The sequence below is a fragment of the Urocitellus parryii genome, chromosome X (assembly GCF_045843805.1).
Source record: "Urocitellus parryii isolate mUroPar1 chromosome X, mUroPar1.hap1, whole genome shotgun sequence".
Taxonomy (NCBI): Eukaryota; Metazoa; Chordata; class Mammalia; order Rodentia; family Sciuridae; genus Urocitellus; species Urocitellus parryii.
In genome coordinates this window covers 41,247,943-41,261,580 of record NC_135547.1, presented here as the reverse complement: position 1 = coordinate 41,261,580, position 13,638 = coordinate 41,247,943, and the positions used below count along the sequence as shown (strand labels likewise).

General features: G+C 41.5%; 1 non-coding gene across 1 annotated transcript; it reads right to left on the bottom strand.

The window, feature by feature from the left end:
- Window positions 1-12,530: 12,530 nt before the first annotated feature.
- On the bottom strand, window positions 12,531-12,668 carry LOC113192521 (small nucleolar RNA SNORA12). Its single transcript, XR_003302024.2, has one exon. It is a non-coding gene; the product is annotated as a small nucleolar RNA SNORA12 (small nucleolar RNA).
- Window positions 12,669-13,638: the final 970 nt, after the last annotated feature.

Genomic DNA, 13,638 nt, shown 5'->3' with positions numbered 1-13,638 from the left:
CCCCCATCCCCATTCCTTTTTATTTTCTTATTTTGAGACAGGGTCTTGCAAAGTTGCTTAGGGCCTTACTAAATTGCTGAGGCTGGTTTTGAACTTGCAATCCTCCTGCCTCAACCTCCTGAGCTGCTGGAATTAGAGGTGTGTGCCACCATACCCAGCTTCATGTGCACTTTTTGACTAAACTTTTTACTTTGAGATAATTATAAATTCACATGCAGTTTGAAAAATAATACAGAGAGATTCCATATACTCTTTATCCAGTTTCCCCTAATAGTAACTTCTTGGAAAACTGTGGTGCAGTATGCAACCATAATTGATAAACTGATATAGGAAAGATACAAGATACAGAACAAGGATCCCTATCTTGCCCTTTTATAGCCACCCCATTACCTTCCTAACCTTATCCCTTGGCAACAGCAAATCTATTCTCCATTTTCATAATATTATCCCATACATTGAATCATACAATACATAACTGTTGGGGATTGGCTTTTTTAACCTTGTCTAATTCTCTGGAGCTTCATTCAAGCTGTTGCATGTATCAGTAGTCTATTCCTTTTTAGTCCTGAGTAGAATTCCATAGTATGGATGTGACATAGTCTGCTTAACCATTCACCCATTGTGCTAATCAGCTTTTCACCACTGTAACCAAAATACCTGACACAGACAACTTAGAGGAGGAAAGATTCATATGGGCTCACAGTTTCAGAGGTTTCAGAAAATGGTTAGCTGGTTCCATTGCTTTGGGTCTAAGGTGAGTCAGAATATCATGGTGGAAGGGCATGGCAGAGGAATGCTGCCATGCTGCTTAGCTGCTCAGCTCATGGAACTTGGGAAGGGGAGGGACAAGATATGGCCCCAAGTTTATGCCCCCAGTAATCTACTTCCTTCAACCATGCCCCACCTACCTACAGTTTCCACCAACTCCCATATATTCAAATTATTAATCCACCAAATGGATTAACCCACTGAAGAGTTTAAGAGCTCTTTGATCTAATCATTTCCTGTAAGCCGCACCTCTGATCATTGCTGCATTGGGGACCAAACCTTCAATATATGAGACTTTGGGGAACATTACAGTTCCAAATCAAAACACCTGTTAATGAACATGTGTTTCCAGTTTGGGGCTATTAAGAATAAAACTGCTAGGAACATTCATTGACACATTTTTGTGTGAATTTCCCTGGGACTAATGCTCAATAATGCAGTTGGCAAACCATGTGGTAGTTACATATCTAGTTTTCTTAAAAAAAAAAACAACAAATAAACAACAACAACAAAAAAACCCTGCAGGACTGTTTTCCAGAGCAGCTGTGCCATTTTACATTCCTACCAGTGATGTATGAGTGATCCAGTTTCTCCATATCTTCACCAGCACTTGATGTTATCACTATTTTATTTCATTACTTCTGATAGGTTTGTGGTGATGTTTCATTGTGGTTTTAATTTTCATTTCCTTAATGACTAATGATGTTTAACATCTTTTCATGTGTTTATTTGCCATTCTTATGCTCTCTGCTGAAGTGCCCAGTCAAATCATTTTGGATCTTCTGTCAGTTTTCAGTTTTAGCTGATTTCCTTTGATATTGGTTCAGCCTGGGGAGTGGGGGTGGAGTAGCACCCCATTATTGCCAGCTGGTGGTAGAAGTACAGATCCCCACTCAGACTCCATTGACAACCACGTAGGGAGCCTCCTTGTTACTGTTGGGGGTTGGGAGTTTCAGAATTAGGCCTCCATTGATGCCTCCTGGCTAGGAAGGGTAGGATCTACATGGCCTCAATGACATCACAGGGTAGTGGGTGGTGGTCTTGATACAGCTGCATGATAGTGAAAGTTTTGACTCTCTACTAGAACTTCTGACACTACCCCAACAAGAAAGAGAGGGGCCACATTTTACTGACTAATGGAGGTGGAAATCTGGGCTGCCAATGTGGTGCCCATAATTACTGTTGGAGAGAGGGTACCTCATTACCAGTCTGTGGAGATGAAAGTTTCAGCTCTCTCCTGTGCCTTGTCAGACACCTACCTTGGTAGGGACTATCCTCATGGGTTTGGAGTGCCTGGTTGCAGCCTGGCAAGTGTTGAAGTCTCTGCTTTCCATTCAGGTTTTGCTGGTAGAGAGGAACCATCATTTATCATGTGGTATTTATAAAGCTAATGGAGTGATCAACATCTAAAATTTTCTTTCTTCCTAGGCTGCCCCTTTCCTGGTTCTTTGCCTAGAGAGAGAAGGCTTTTTGGTCTGCATCCATTGCCATTTCCATGCTGTCAGCTGCTTCAGCTCCAAATCTGGGATGTAAGAGGCAAAAAAAAAAAAAAAAAAAAAAAAACCAGGGAAATTACCATCATATCTTTTCCTGAGTTCTGAAATCCCCAGCTTCTTCCTTTTAATTTTTTTTCTTTTGGTATCAGGGATTGAACCCAGGGATGTTTAACCACTGTTATGGTGTCCCCCACATGAGACAATGCAAAAAGGTTTGGAGGAGAAATGATTGGGTCACTAAAGCCTTAACCTATTCAGTGAATTAATCCTTGAAGGGATTAACTGAATGGTAACTGAAGTGGTAGGGTGTGGCTGGAGGAGGTGGGAATTGGGGACATAGCTTTGGGGTATATATTTGAATCCGGAAAGTGGAGTCTCTCTGCTTTTAGATAAGCATGATGTGAGCTGCTTCCCTCTGCCACACTATTCTGCCATGATATCCTGTCTCACCTCAAGCCCCAAGGAATGGAGCCTGCTATATATGGATTGAGACCTCTGAAACTGTGAGCCCCCATATATACCTTTCCTCCTCTACAATTATTCTGCTCAGATCTTTCAGTCACAGCCAAAAAAAAGAAAAAGAAAAAGAAAAAAAAGCTGACTAAAACAGAAATTGGTACCAAGAAGAAGTGGGGTCGTTGCTGTGACTAACCTGACCATATGGTTCAGAACATTTTGGAGCATTTTGGAATTGGTGGGAGGAATTAAGAGGCTTAGTAGTGCATGCTGGAAATGCTTTATGTTGTTGTAAGAGGAACTTAATGACTGATTGTGGTGGGGCTCAGAAGAGCAGAATGCCAATAGGACTCTGGACAGTGAAGACAGGACTCAAGAGGGTTTAGAGGAAAAGGAGGACTCTATTAGTAATTGGACTAGAGGTCATTCATGTTATGTTCTCGCTGAGAAGTTGTCTGCATTTTGCTGGTGTCCTGAGACTTTCTGTGAGGCTGATTTTAAAAGTGATGGATTTATTAACCTGGTAGAAGAAATGTCTAGGCAGCATAGCATTCAGGTGGTGGCATGGATATTGCTGGCAGCTTTTAGCCAAATTTTTTCTGATAATGAGAGCAGAAAGCAGAACAGAAAGATTTTTAAAACTTGGACTTAAAATTTGCAAGTAAAACTGGGGCTAAGGAAATTGCAGTTGTTAAAGACATTACCACCACTAAAAAAAATGCTAAAGATTTTGCCCAGAGACCCTAAGAAAGATGGCTTGAGGGTATCTCAGGAGCTATGCAAGTCTTTTGGAGAGAAACTCATGGCCCCAGATGCTAGAGGAGGAGCTACAGGACTTGTTTGCCAAGCTGGATTTTGGTCTTCCTTTGGTCCTATCCCTTATTTCTATGCCCCTAATTTTATGAGTGGAAATGTTTACTGTGTACCATTACATATTGAATACTTGTAAATTGCTTTTAATCTTACAGAAGCTCATAGTGTGAGATTGCCTTGATTCTCAGAGAAGTCTTTGGACTTGAACTTTGAGCAATCTCGGAACTGTTGAGACTATGTGGACTTTTGAAAATGGACTAAATGTATTTTGTTTGCATTGTCAGATGAGTGAGAGATTTGCAGGGACCAAGGATGGAATATTATAGTTTAGGTGTGTTGTCCCCAAAAGTTCACACGTGAGACAATGCAAGAAGGTTTGGAGGAGAAATAATTGCATTATAGCCTTAACGAAGTCAGCAAATTAATCCCCAATGGATTGACCAAGTGGTGACTGGAGGCAGGTGGGGTATGGCTGGAGGAAGTGGTTCATTGGGGGTGTGGCTATGGAGTATATATTTTGTATCTGGAGAGGGGAGTCTCTTTCTCACTGCTTCTCTCCACCACACTCTTCCACCACAATGTCCTGCCTCACCTGCAGCCCTGAGGAATGGAGCCTACTGTCTATGGATTGAGACCTCTGAAATTTGAGCCCCCAAATAAATTTTTTTCTATAATTGTTCTGATTGGGTATTTCAGTCACAGCAGTGGAAAAAACTAACTAAAACAACCACTGAGTCAAAACCCCAGCCATTTTTTATTTTATTTTGTTTTATATTTTGGGGGGGAGGGTACCAGGAAGTGAACTCAGGGGACACATCCCCAGTCCTATTTTGTATTTTATTTAGAGACAGAGTCTTACTGAATTGCTTAGCACTTTGCTTTTGATGAGGCTGGTTTTGAACTCACTTTCCTCCTGCCTCAACCCCACTGGGATTACAGGCATGAGCCACTGCTCCTGGCCCTATTTTTTAATTAATTAATTATTTTTTACATAAATGGAGCACAACTTTTCAATTGGCTGGTTGTATATGATTAGAATCACACCATTTGTGCAATCTTACCCATACATAGGGTAATGATGTCTGTCTCATTCCACCATCTCCCCCACAACACCCTTCCCTCCCCTCCCTTCCCTAATCCAAAGTTCCTCCATTCTTCCCTTGCCCCCATTATGGATCAGCATCCACATATCAGAGGAAATATTCAGCCTTTGGTTTGGCTTACTTTGCTTAGCATGATATTCTCCAATGTCATCCATTTACCTGCAAATGCTATAATTTCATTCTTCTTTAAAACTGAGTAGTATTTCATTGTGTATATACACCACAGTTTCTTTATCCATTCATCTACTGAAGGGCATCTAGGTTGGCTGCACAGTCTGGCTATTTCTAATTGAGCTGCTCTAAACATTGAAGTGGCTGTGTCCTTGTGGTATGCTGTTTTTAAGTCATTTGGGTATAGACCAAGGAGTGGGATAACTTGATAAAATGATGACTCCATTCTCAGTTTTCCAAGGAATCCCCATACTGCTTTCCAGAGTGGTTGCACCATTTTGCAATCCCACCAGGAACTGGCCCTTTTTATTTTTATTTTTTATTTTGTGAACTTGCTCAGGGTTCCTTTCTTCCTTTGTAGATGAGGAAAGGGGAAAGGATTATTTTAGGTTGACAGTTTCAGAGGTTCAGTCCATGGTTAGCTGACTCCATTGCTCTGGCAGAAGGATATGGTGAAAGAAAGCTGGTCAGCTCATGGAAGCCAGGAAGGAGGGGATATAGGAGGGAGAGAGGGAGAGAGGGAGGGGAGAGAGAGAGAGAGAGAGAGAGAGAGAGAGAGAGAGAGAGAGAGGGAGAGGGGAAAGTGAGCCCTAGCTGCCTCTTTCCACCTTTGAGCTTTCTTATGGTTATTTTATGGATAATGTCCAAAGTTTTTAAGTGTATATAAGTACAGAATTATGTCTACTCCATCTTACCAAAACTCTTGTTGCCCTAACAAAATTATAAAGTACACAATTGTATAAATTTATATCTCAATGAGTTTTCCACACATTTGACATATCTACCATCCATATCAAAACCCAAAACATTGCTGGGCATGGTGGCATACACCTGTAATCCCAGCATCTTGGGGGCTCAGAGAGGAGGATCACAAGTTCAAGGCCAGCCACAGCAACTTAGTGAGACTCTGTCTCAAAATAATAAAAATAAAAATAAAAAGGGCTGGGGGTGTAGTTAAGTGGTAAAGCATCCCTGGGTTAGTTTCCCAGTACCCCCCCAAAAAAAAAAACAAACAAAAAACCCAAAACATTGATAGCAGTGGAAAGTCCTTTCTTGCCTCCTGTCAGCCACTGTGCCCCTCACAAAGAATAACCACTGCATCTGGTGGGCTTACCAGAAAATACCAACAGCTTCAAGAGCCACTCTGACCAGCTCAAAGTTCTCTCCAGACTGAGTGTGGGCAAGTGAATTCTTGCATACATTCCTCCATCTGGCTCCTTCACCTTGGCCCCTGAGATTTGAAAGTTCTTCACAGACCCCAGTTCAAATTCCTTATTTCCCAAAAGTTCAGGGTAGTCGTTCAGAGCCTGAGTTGTGGCATCAAACCTGAATTCAAATCCCAGCTATTCAACTTCTTGGCTGTGTGATCTACAAAATAGTAACAGCAGTAATGACTTTGTGGTGGTGGTATTGTGAAGATTAAGTGAAACAACTTACATGAAGTACTTGGAACATTGCTAGTCACTTCTGTGTCAACTCTCAGTCAATATAGATTTATTATCAGGGCTGTTGTGACTATTAAATGATATAACTATATAGAGTGCCTGATGGCAGTAATAATAACTGTAAGTTTCCTTCCTTTCTGGAACAACACAGAATCAGTACCAATTGTAACTTTGTTTCCTTCAGTGGGGAGAGTAGCTGTACCTATGGTGTTAGTCTGTGTCCTTTTCAGTGCCTCCCAGGAGTCTATAGTATGCCATCTGCCGCTGCTTTCCTCCCTGCCCCTACTCAAGACTCTCAGTGAATTCGTAGATGGAGCAGAAACCAATGCTAATTAGAAAGCCAGCCACTTTCCATAAATTGGGGTCTGTTTGGTCCATGGGCTGGAACACTATTCTACTTTCCTTATTGGTTTGGTTGAGTAAAGGCCATGGAAGCTTCCAGACTAACACAACTCTATGTCCTAGCTTGGCCTGTGTGAATTTTTCCCTCTCTTTGTCAGATATTACTGACTGTCATGCCCAGGCCTGCCTCAATGAGGCCCCAGGTGGCTCCCAGTACCTCAACTGGGGGGATATGGGAAGAGCTTATCACTAAAATGTCCAAAATGAGATAACTTTCCTTTTCGAACTATGTTACTACATATCTATGTGAGGAGAGAAGGAAAGAATATCTTGAAACTAAACAGGGCTATGGAATTACAGATCCTCATAATATGAGGATCAGGTACTGTAATAATTGAAAGTAATTTATAATCTCCTGATCACCTTGTTCTACTGCAGAGAAATTTGCTACAGCCTGTAGATTTATGGAATTGCCCTTCTCTCTGCAGACAGCAGAGGGCCTCATTAGCACAAATTCAATGTCACTGGCAAATACTTGGGAAGGGAAGTTAGCCAAGATTCTAGAAACATAGTAAAACTCTGATTACCAGAAATGGGAAAGAAAGTTGGCGGATCACCTTAATTCTATTAGAAAAATTGATTTTTTTGAGATAATAAGGATTTAACAGAACCTTCTTATTGTTGCACTCTTTACAGTTGAAAATTCCTCTAAAATTCCCATTAGTCATTATTGCCTCAGCTGGTAATAGGGATCCTGGGCCAGATTTAGAAAATAAAAATACGGGATGTCAGATAACAACCATAGGCATCATATATTTTTCAAAAAACTTAGTAAGACTTTTTAGGATGGAGGGGGAAATGGGCCAACTAGGAACTTCAGAACCTGAGAAACAACATGGTATTGGATTCCCCAGGTTTCTTTTTGCCTCATATATCCTGGGCCTGGGTGCTAGAGAATCTGCCAACCCAAAAATGTCAATAGGCAGAGATTTTTTTTTAAAGCTCTAGAAAAATCCAAACTCTCTCTAGGCAAAGAACCAGGAAAGAGGCAACCTAGCAAGACATAAAACTTTTAGACAATACTGCTCTAGTACAGCCAAACATCACAAAGAAAACTGGCTCCACCCCATCCACATCAGCAGGGATGGAGTGGGAAAGCTAGATTTCCTCTCCAGCCAGGCTGTAAGGAGGTGTCCCCATACAACCCCCACTAGTTTTCAGAAAAGGCCTAGTAGAAACCTGAGATTTTCATTGCCACCAGGCAGTAATGAAGCCATGCAACATTTGGGGCATACTTATGCTCATTATTTTTTCTGAGATTAATATTTAACTTGGCATCATTGTTTTTATTGGGCTACCTTAATTTTGAGTGAATCTTGATTTTCTGACTGAAGCCTGGCAAACCATCCTGGTTTGCCTGCTGAAAACCTGTGGTCAAGCCCAGGCAAGGAGAAGGAAGAATGTTCTAGAAGCTAAGTTAAATGAATAGTTCATGGGGAGGTTCCCTTTTTCTTAAATTCCTTATAGCTGCTTATTTTCCACCCCGTTGCTCATTTCTCCCAAAAGTCAATCATAGAATAAAACAAAACAGTGTCTTCTCTAAGGAAAAGGAGTTGATTGTTTATAAGGTAGATTTCTCTTGCAGGATTGTTGTGTGGATTAAGTCAGATAATATGAACAAAAGCCCTTTAGCATCCAGGAGTTGCTCAATAAATGTTACTTTTCTCCTTTTCTTAAACATCAAGGATAACTTTTGGACATCCCCAGCCTGGCTGTGGCTTGGAGGTCAAACCCCACTGATCCTCTGAAACTCTAATGCCATTATTATTTCTGTAACCAATGCTCTTATTTTAAGAAATAAGCCATGGTTCACAAAAATCCATGCAGAATAAAAATGGTATATGATGAAAGGAAGTCTCTCTGTCTGCTCTCCCAGGCCACACTCCTCCACTTCCTCTCCCTAGGGGCAACCACTATTACCAATTTATTCTTCCAGAGAGGTTCTATGCATATGCATGCCTATATATAATCTTCTTTTTCCCACCCATGTGAACATACTAGACACAGTGTTCTGCACCTTCACATGCTATTTTTAGCTTCTAATTGCTTGGCTGTGGTGGGATACAGGCAGTTGATCCTGAGGGTCCTTATGAAAAACAGCCCTTTGAAACTTGTTGCTACCGCTATTATAAGGATGTTGTCAAGGATGTTGTTCATTGTATCCCACAGCATCCTCTCCGAGGACCCTGAGAGGAATTCCTGTCTGATCTTAGTACTGAAAACAGTTGCCCTTCTGAGCAATTAGTTTGTTTTTATCTCTTGGACATTGTAAAAGGTTTCCCCTTTCCTGTTGGCTGCTAGAAAGCTTAGAGACAACTTTTGGGCCCACCCTTTGTGGCAGCTGAGGTTTTTACGGTATGCATTGGTAGCCTTATGATTGGCTGAACTATGCAACCACCTCCTTTGTTTTTCTATCTTTAATTTATGCCATTTTGACAGAGTTTGCATGCCCCCGTAAAGTACCTGAAATCCTTTCGGACGGAGAGAAGGTGAAGTTGGAATAATGAAATAACCACCTGACTCTGTTCAACAACTCTCTCCAGTCTCCACCTACCCCTCTTTAACCCCATCATATCCTTCCAGAAATTTTCCCATTTTCTCCTCTCAAGCTTGGTAATTACTCCCCCTCCCCCAATTTTAACTAAGCACCCCCTCAGCTCTTGGGCCTTGAGGGTGCCTCTCTTGCTTTTCATTGTCCCCTATCTTGTCCTTACCTCCATATTTGTTGTGTGTAGTCTTCACATGTTTGCTTTGATTATTCTAAGACTGAAGAAACAGATGCTTAGGGCAGGATGTAGTGAAGTATGCCTGTAATCCTAGGTGTTTGGGAGGCTGAGGCAGAAGAATCATGAGTTCAAAGCCAGCCTCAGCAAGTTTGGGAGGCCCTACGAAACTTAGTGAGACCCTGTCTCTAAATAAAATATACAAAAGGGCTGGGGATGTGGTTCAGTAGTTAAGTGCCCCTGGGTTCAATCCCCAGTACCAAAAACAAAACAAAACAGGTGCTTGGATATATATTAGGACCATTTCCCATCTACCCAAGGTTTTAGTTCTCAGCTGGGCTACAATGGATAAAGTGAGCAGTGTTTGCTGTAAGAACAGAGCCATCAGGCTGGGTACCACAGCCCACACCTTTAATCCCAGTGTCTTTGGAGCCTGAGGCAGGAGGATCACAAGTTCAAGGCCAGCCTCAGCACCTTAGCAAGACCCTGTCTCAGAATTAAAAAAATAAAAAGGGCTGAGGATGTGGCTCAGTGGTAGAGAACCCCTGAGTTTAATTCCCCCAGTACCACAAGAAAAGAAATGTTGGGGAGTATATAACCATTAAAAGTCAAAGCTGGTGAGCTGGGGTTGTGGCTCAGGGGTAGAGCACTTGCCTAGTATGTGTGAGGCCCTGGGTTTGATCCTCAGTACCACATATAAATAAAGGTATTGTGTGCAAATACCACTAAAATTTTTTTAAAAAACATTTTAAAAAGAGTCAAAGCTGGAGGGCCCTTTAGGAATCATCTGACTTTCTATCCTTATGGAAAATGGAGGGGAAGGAGGGAGGAAGGGAAAAGCAGGCAGGCTAGCAAGTGAGCAAACCAGATGACTGGTCTGACATCTCCTAGTCCCTCAGTGGCAGGTTTGGGAATAAACAGAACTCAGGTCTCCTAGTTTTCTGTAGGGTCTTTATGCTCTTTTCCAAAGGCTACTGTGTCTTCCTGGTCCTTCTGATTCTAAGCCCTCACCTGGGAAGCAAGGATGGCTGCCCTGGGATGCAGTTATTTTCAAAGAATCACTTCTCCTCTATGGAGTATGTCATTGACTCACCAATGTCCTCTGAAGCTTTGCCGGACTTAGTCCAAAGAGGTAGCTTGACTTTCCAATGGTTTGTTTTGTTTAGGACTGCTGAAGCTGGCCTCGAACTTTTGACCCTCCTGGCTCAGTTTCCACAGCTGCTGGATTACTTGCATGTGCAACTGCCCCTGGGTGCTTTCTACTACTACTTTTACAGTTTCTGTGCATTTTGCCTGTGCCCTCTCCAAGGAAGAGGGCGTTTCCCAGAATCCTCAATCAGTCTAGGACTCTAAGTAGTTTAGCTGGTTCTGCTACTGCTGCTACTGCTGGAGGGTGTACTGATGTTCTCACCACTGTTGCTTTTACTCCTTAGCCATAAAAGGGAGCTTCCTGAAATTACAATTCATCCAAACTGGCAAAGATGCTCCATATCAAGTTCAATTTTAACATTGTAAGAAGTCCAAGGGAAACCCATCAGGAAGTTCTGATAAGCCCACTGCTTAGCTGGTTGTATTTTCCTTCTGAGGCATCTGCAACACCCTCCCTTTCCCACTCCTATGGGGGTATGACAGTTAGATGGAATGACTTGTAATGAATGACTTTTCACTACTGTCCCTATAACAGCAATCAGCCTGCTGGAACAAAAATTGCTTGGAAATGAATAGTGGCCTTTTTCCATGGAATGACTGATTTTGTTTTCAAACATATATCTAAACTTTCAGGAAGTCTTCAAACATAAAGAAAAGCACAGAAGCAAAAAAAAGTGGATTCCAATAGTTCAGACTTATTGGGTGCAGTAATGTGTGAGTCCTGTCAGAAGCACTTTAGACAGATTAACTTATTCTTCACAATGACCCAGTGAGGTTGGTACCATCATAACTCAGATAGCTACTGTCTGTATTTAACAGGTGTTCACATTTTCTATCTTTACCTTAGATCATTTCTTTAAAAAAGAAAGAAGGGCTGGGGATGTGGCTCAAGCGGTAGCGCGCTCGCCTGGCATGCCTGCGGCCCGGGTTCGATCCTCAGCACCACATACCAACAAAGATGTTGTGTCCGCCGAGAACTAAAAAATAAATATTAAAAATTCTCTCTCTCTCTCTCTCTCCTCTCTCACTCTCTCTTTAAAAAAAAAAAAGAAAGAAAACACTGCAGAAACAATTAATGTTCTCCCTGTTCCATTTCCCTCCTTCCTTCCCTGGCAACTGTTGACAACTATTATCCTGAAGTTGGCAGTTAGCAAGGGTTCTTCTTATTTAAGTTCTTGGGTCTTTACCACTGAGTGTATGTTCATGAATATTATATACTCTTGAATGTTGGAAGTTTATAAAATTTTACACAAATGGTATCATAATATACATTTTCTTTTAAAAAGGGAGGGTTTAATTTTTGTCTTATTATACTGGACAGCTTCATTCATAGAGTTTTCAGATTACAAAATGTCAACAGGCAGGCTCCATCTAGACTCACTTTCAAATTCCAAATTCCCTTGCAGCCTTGGATCTCAGGAAGTCTTCTCGCTAGTCTTTTATGGGCAAATTTTGTCCTTTGGAGCAGAACCAATCTAACCATCTCCTTTCAGGTCATCAACCAGAAATTTCCTCAACTTTTGAATCATTACCCCACCACCACCACCAAATTATTGGTATTTTTAAAAAGATGGACACAATATCTTTATTTATTTTTATGTGGTGCTGAGGATCGAACCCAGTGCCTCACATGTGTGAGGCAAGCACTCTACTGCTGAGCCACAACCCCAGCCCCCAAATTATTAGTATCTTTATTCAGTGCCTCCACTGTCTTCTTTCAACTCATCAATTCCTAGGCTTTCCTAGGCTTCAATGACTTATTGACTCACATGAGTCAATAAGTCATTGAAGCCCAGGAATTGATGAGTTGAGATATATATATATATATATATATATATATATATATATATATATATCCCAGATTTTTCTCTTGAGCTCCAGGTCTGCATATCTATCTACCTCAATGGACACAATCTGGGTGTCTCAGAAACCTCAGTTTCCACCTGCCTCAAACTCAACGTGCTTCCACCCTTCTGTGTAAAACAAGACATAACTTTTGTTTTCACATGTGGGAGCCAATCTCTGATGCAGGAAAAGCTTAAGATAGATCTTTCTGTCTTCAAACATTTACTAGCTCCAATATAATGCATGTGACAGAGTAGGCCCATTTGAAAACAAATGCAGCAGAAAGAAACCACAAAATCAAAACAACTCTTGGGCTGGGGATGTGGCTCAAGCAGTAGTGCGCTTGCCTGGCATGCGTGCAGCCCAGGTTCGATCCTCAGCACCACATACAAACAAAGATGTTGTGTCCGCTGAAAACTAAAAAAAAATAAATATTAAAAATTCTCTCTCTCTCTCTCCTCTCTCTATCTTAAAAAAAAATACAACTCTTAAACGAGTTGTCTATACACATGGTTTCCATGTCTCATTTCCTATTCACTCTTTTATTTAAATCCATTTATTTTCCAGCCCATTCAATTGAGCCTCCATCCCCAACACTTCACCAAAACTGTTCTTGTCAAAGTTCCTCCAGTTTACCAACCCCAATGGTTAGTTGTCCTTAATTACTGGGCTTCTCAACACCATTTGTCCTGCTGATCTCTCACTCCTTGAGATTCTTTCCTCATTTTATTTCAGGGACTCCTCTTCACTTCCCTAGTTTTTCTATTCAGTCTTGTTTGTTGGACCTTCTAATCATTGGGGGAAACTTTTATTTGTTTTGTTCACAATGCTAGGTAAGAACCCAAGGCCTTGCACTTGCTAGGCAAATGATCTACTAGTGAGCTTAACCCCAGGTCCTACTTCTAATCTTTCTTTTCTCCAAACCTTGGAGTGCCCCAGGGCTACTCCTTAGCCACCCTCCTCTCCTCGCCCTGTACTCAATTCTTTAGGATCTCAGTCAGTCTCATCCTTGGGAATCCCAAGTCAAAAATGTCACTCCTCACCTCCTCTCTCAACTCCAAACTCCTATAACCAAAGGTTTACATGACATTTCCACTTGGACATCTCCCCAAATGTGGCCAAAACTGAACTCAATTTTTGTCCAAATCAGGAAATAATACTCAACAAATGTCCCTAAGCAGAAATCTAGAGGTCATCCTAGACATTGATTTCCCTACCTTGTACCACAATCCATCCCCAAGTCCTGTCAATTCTGCTTCCTAAAGCC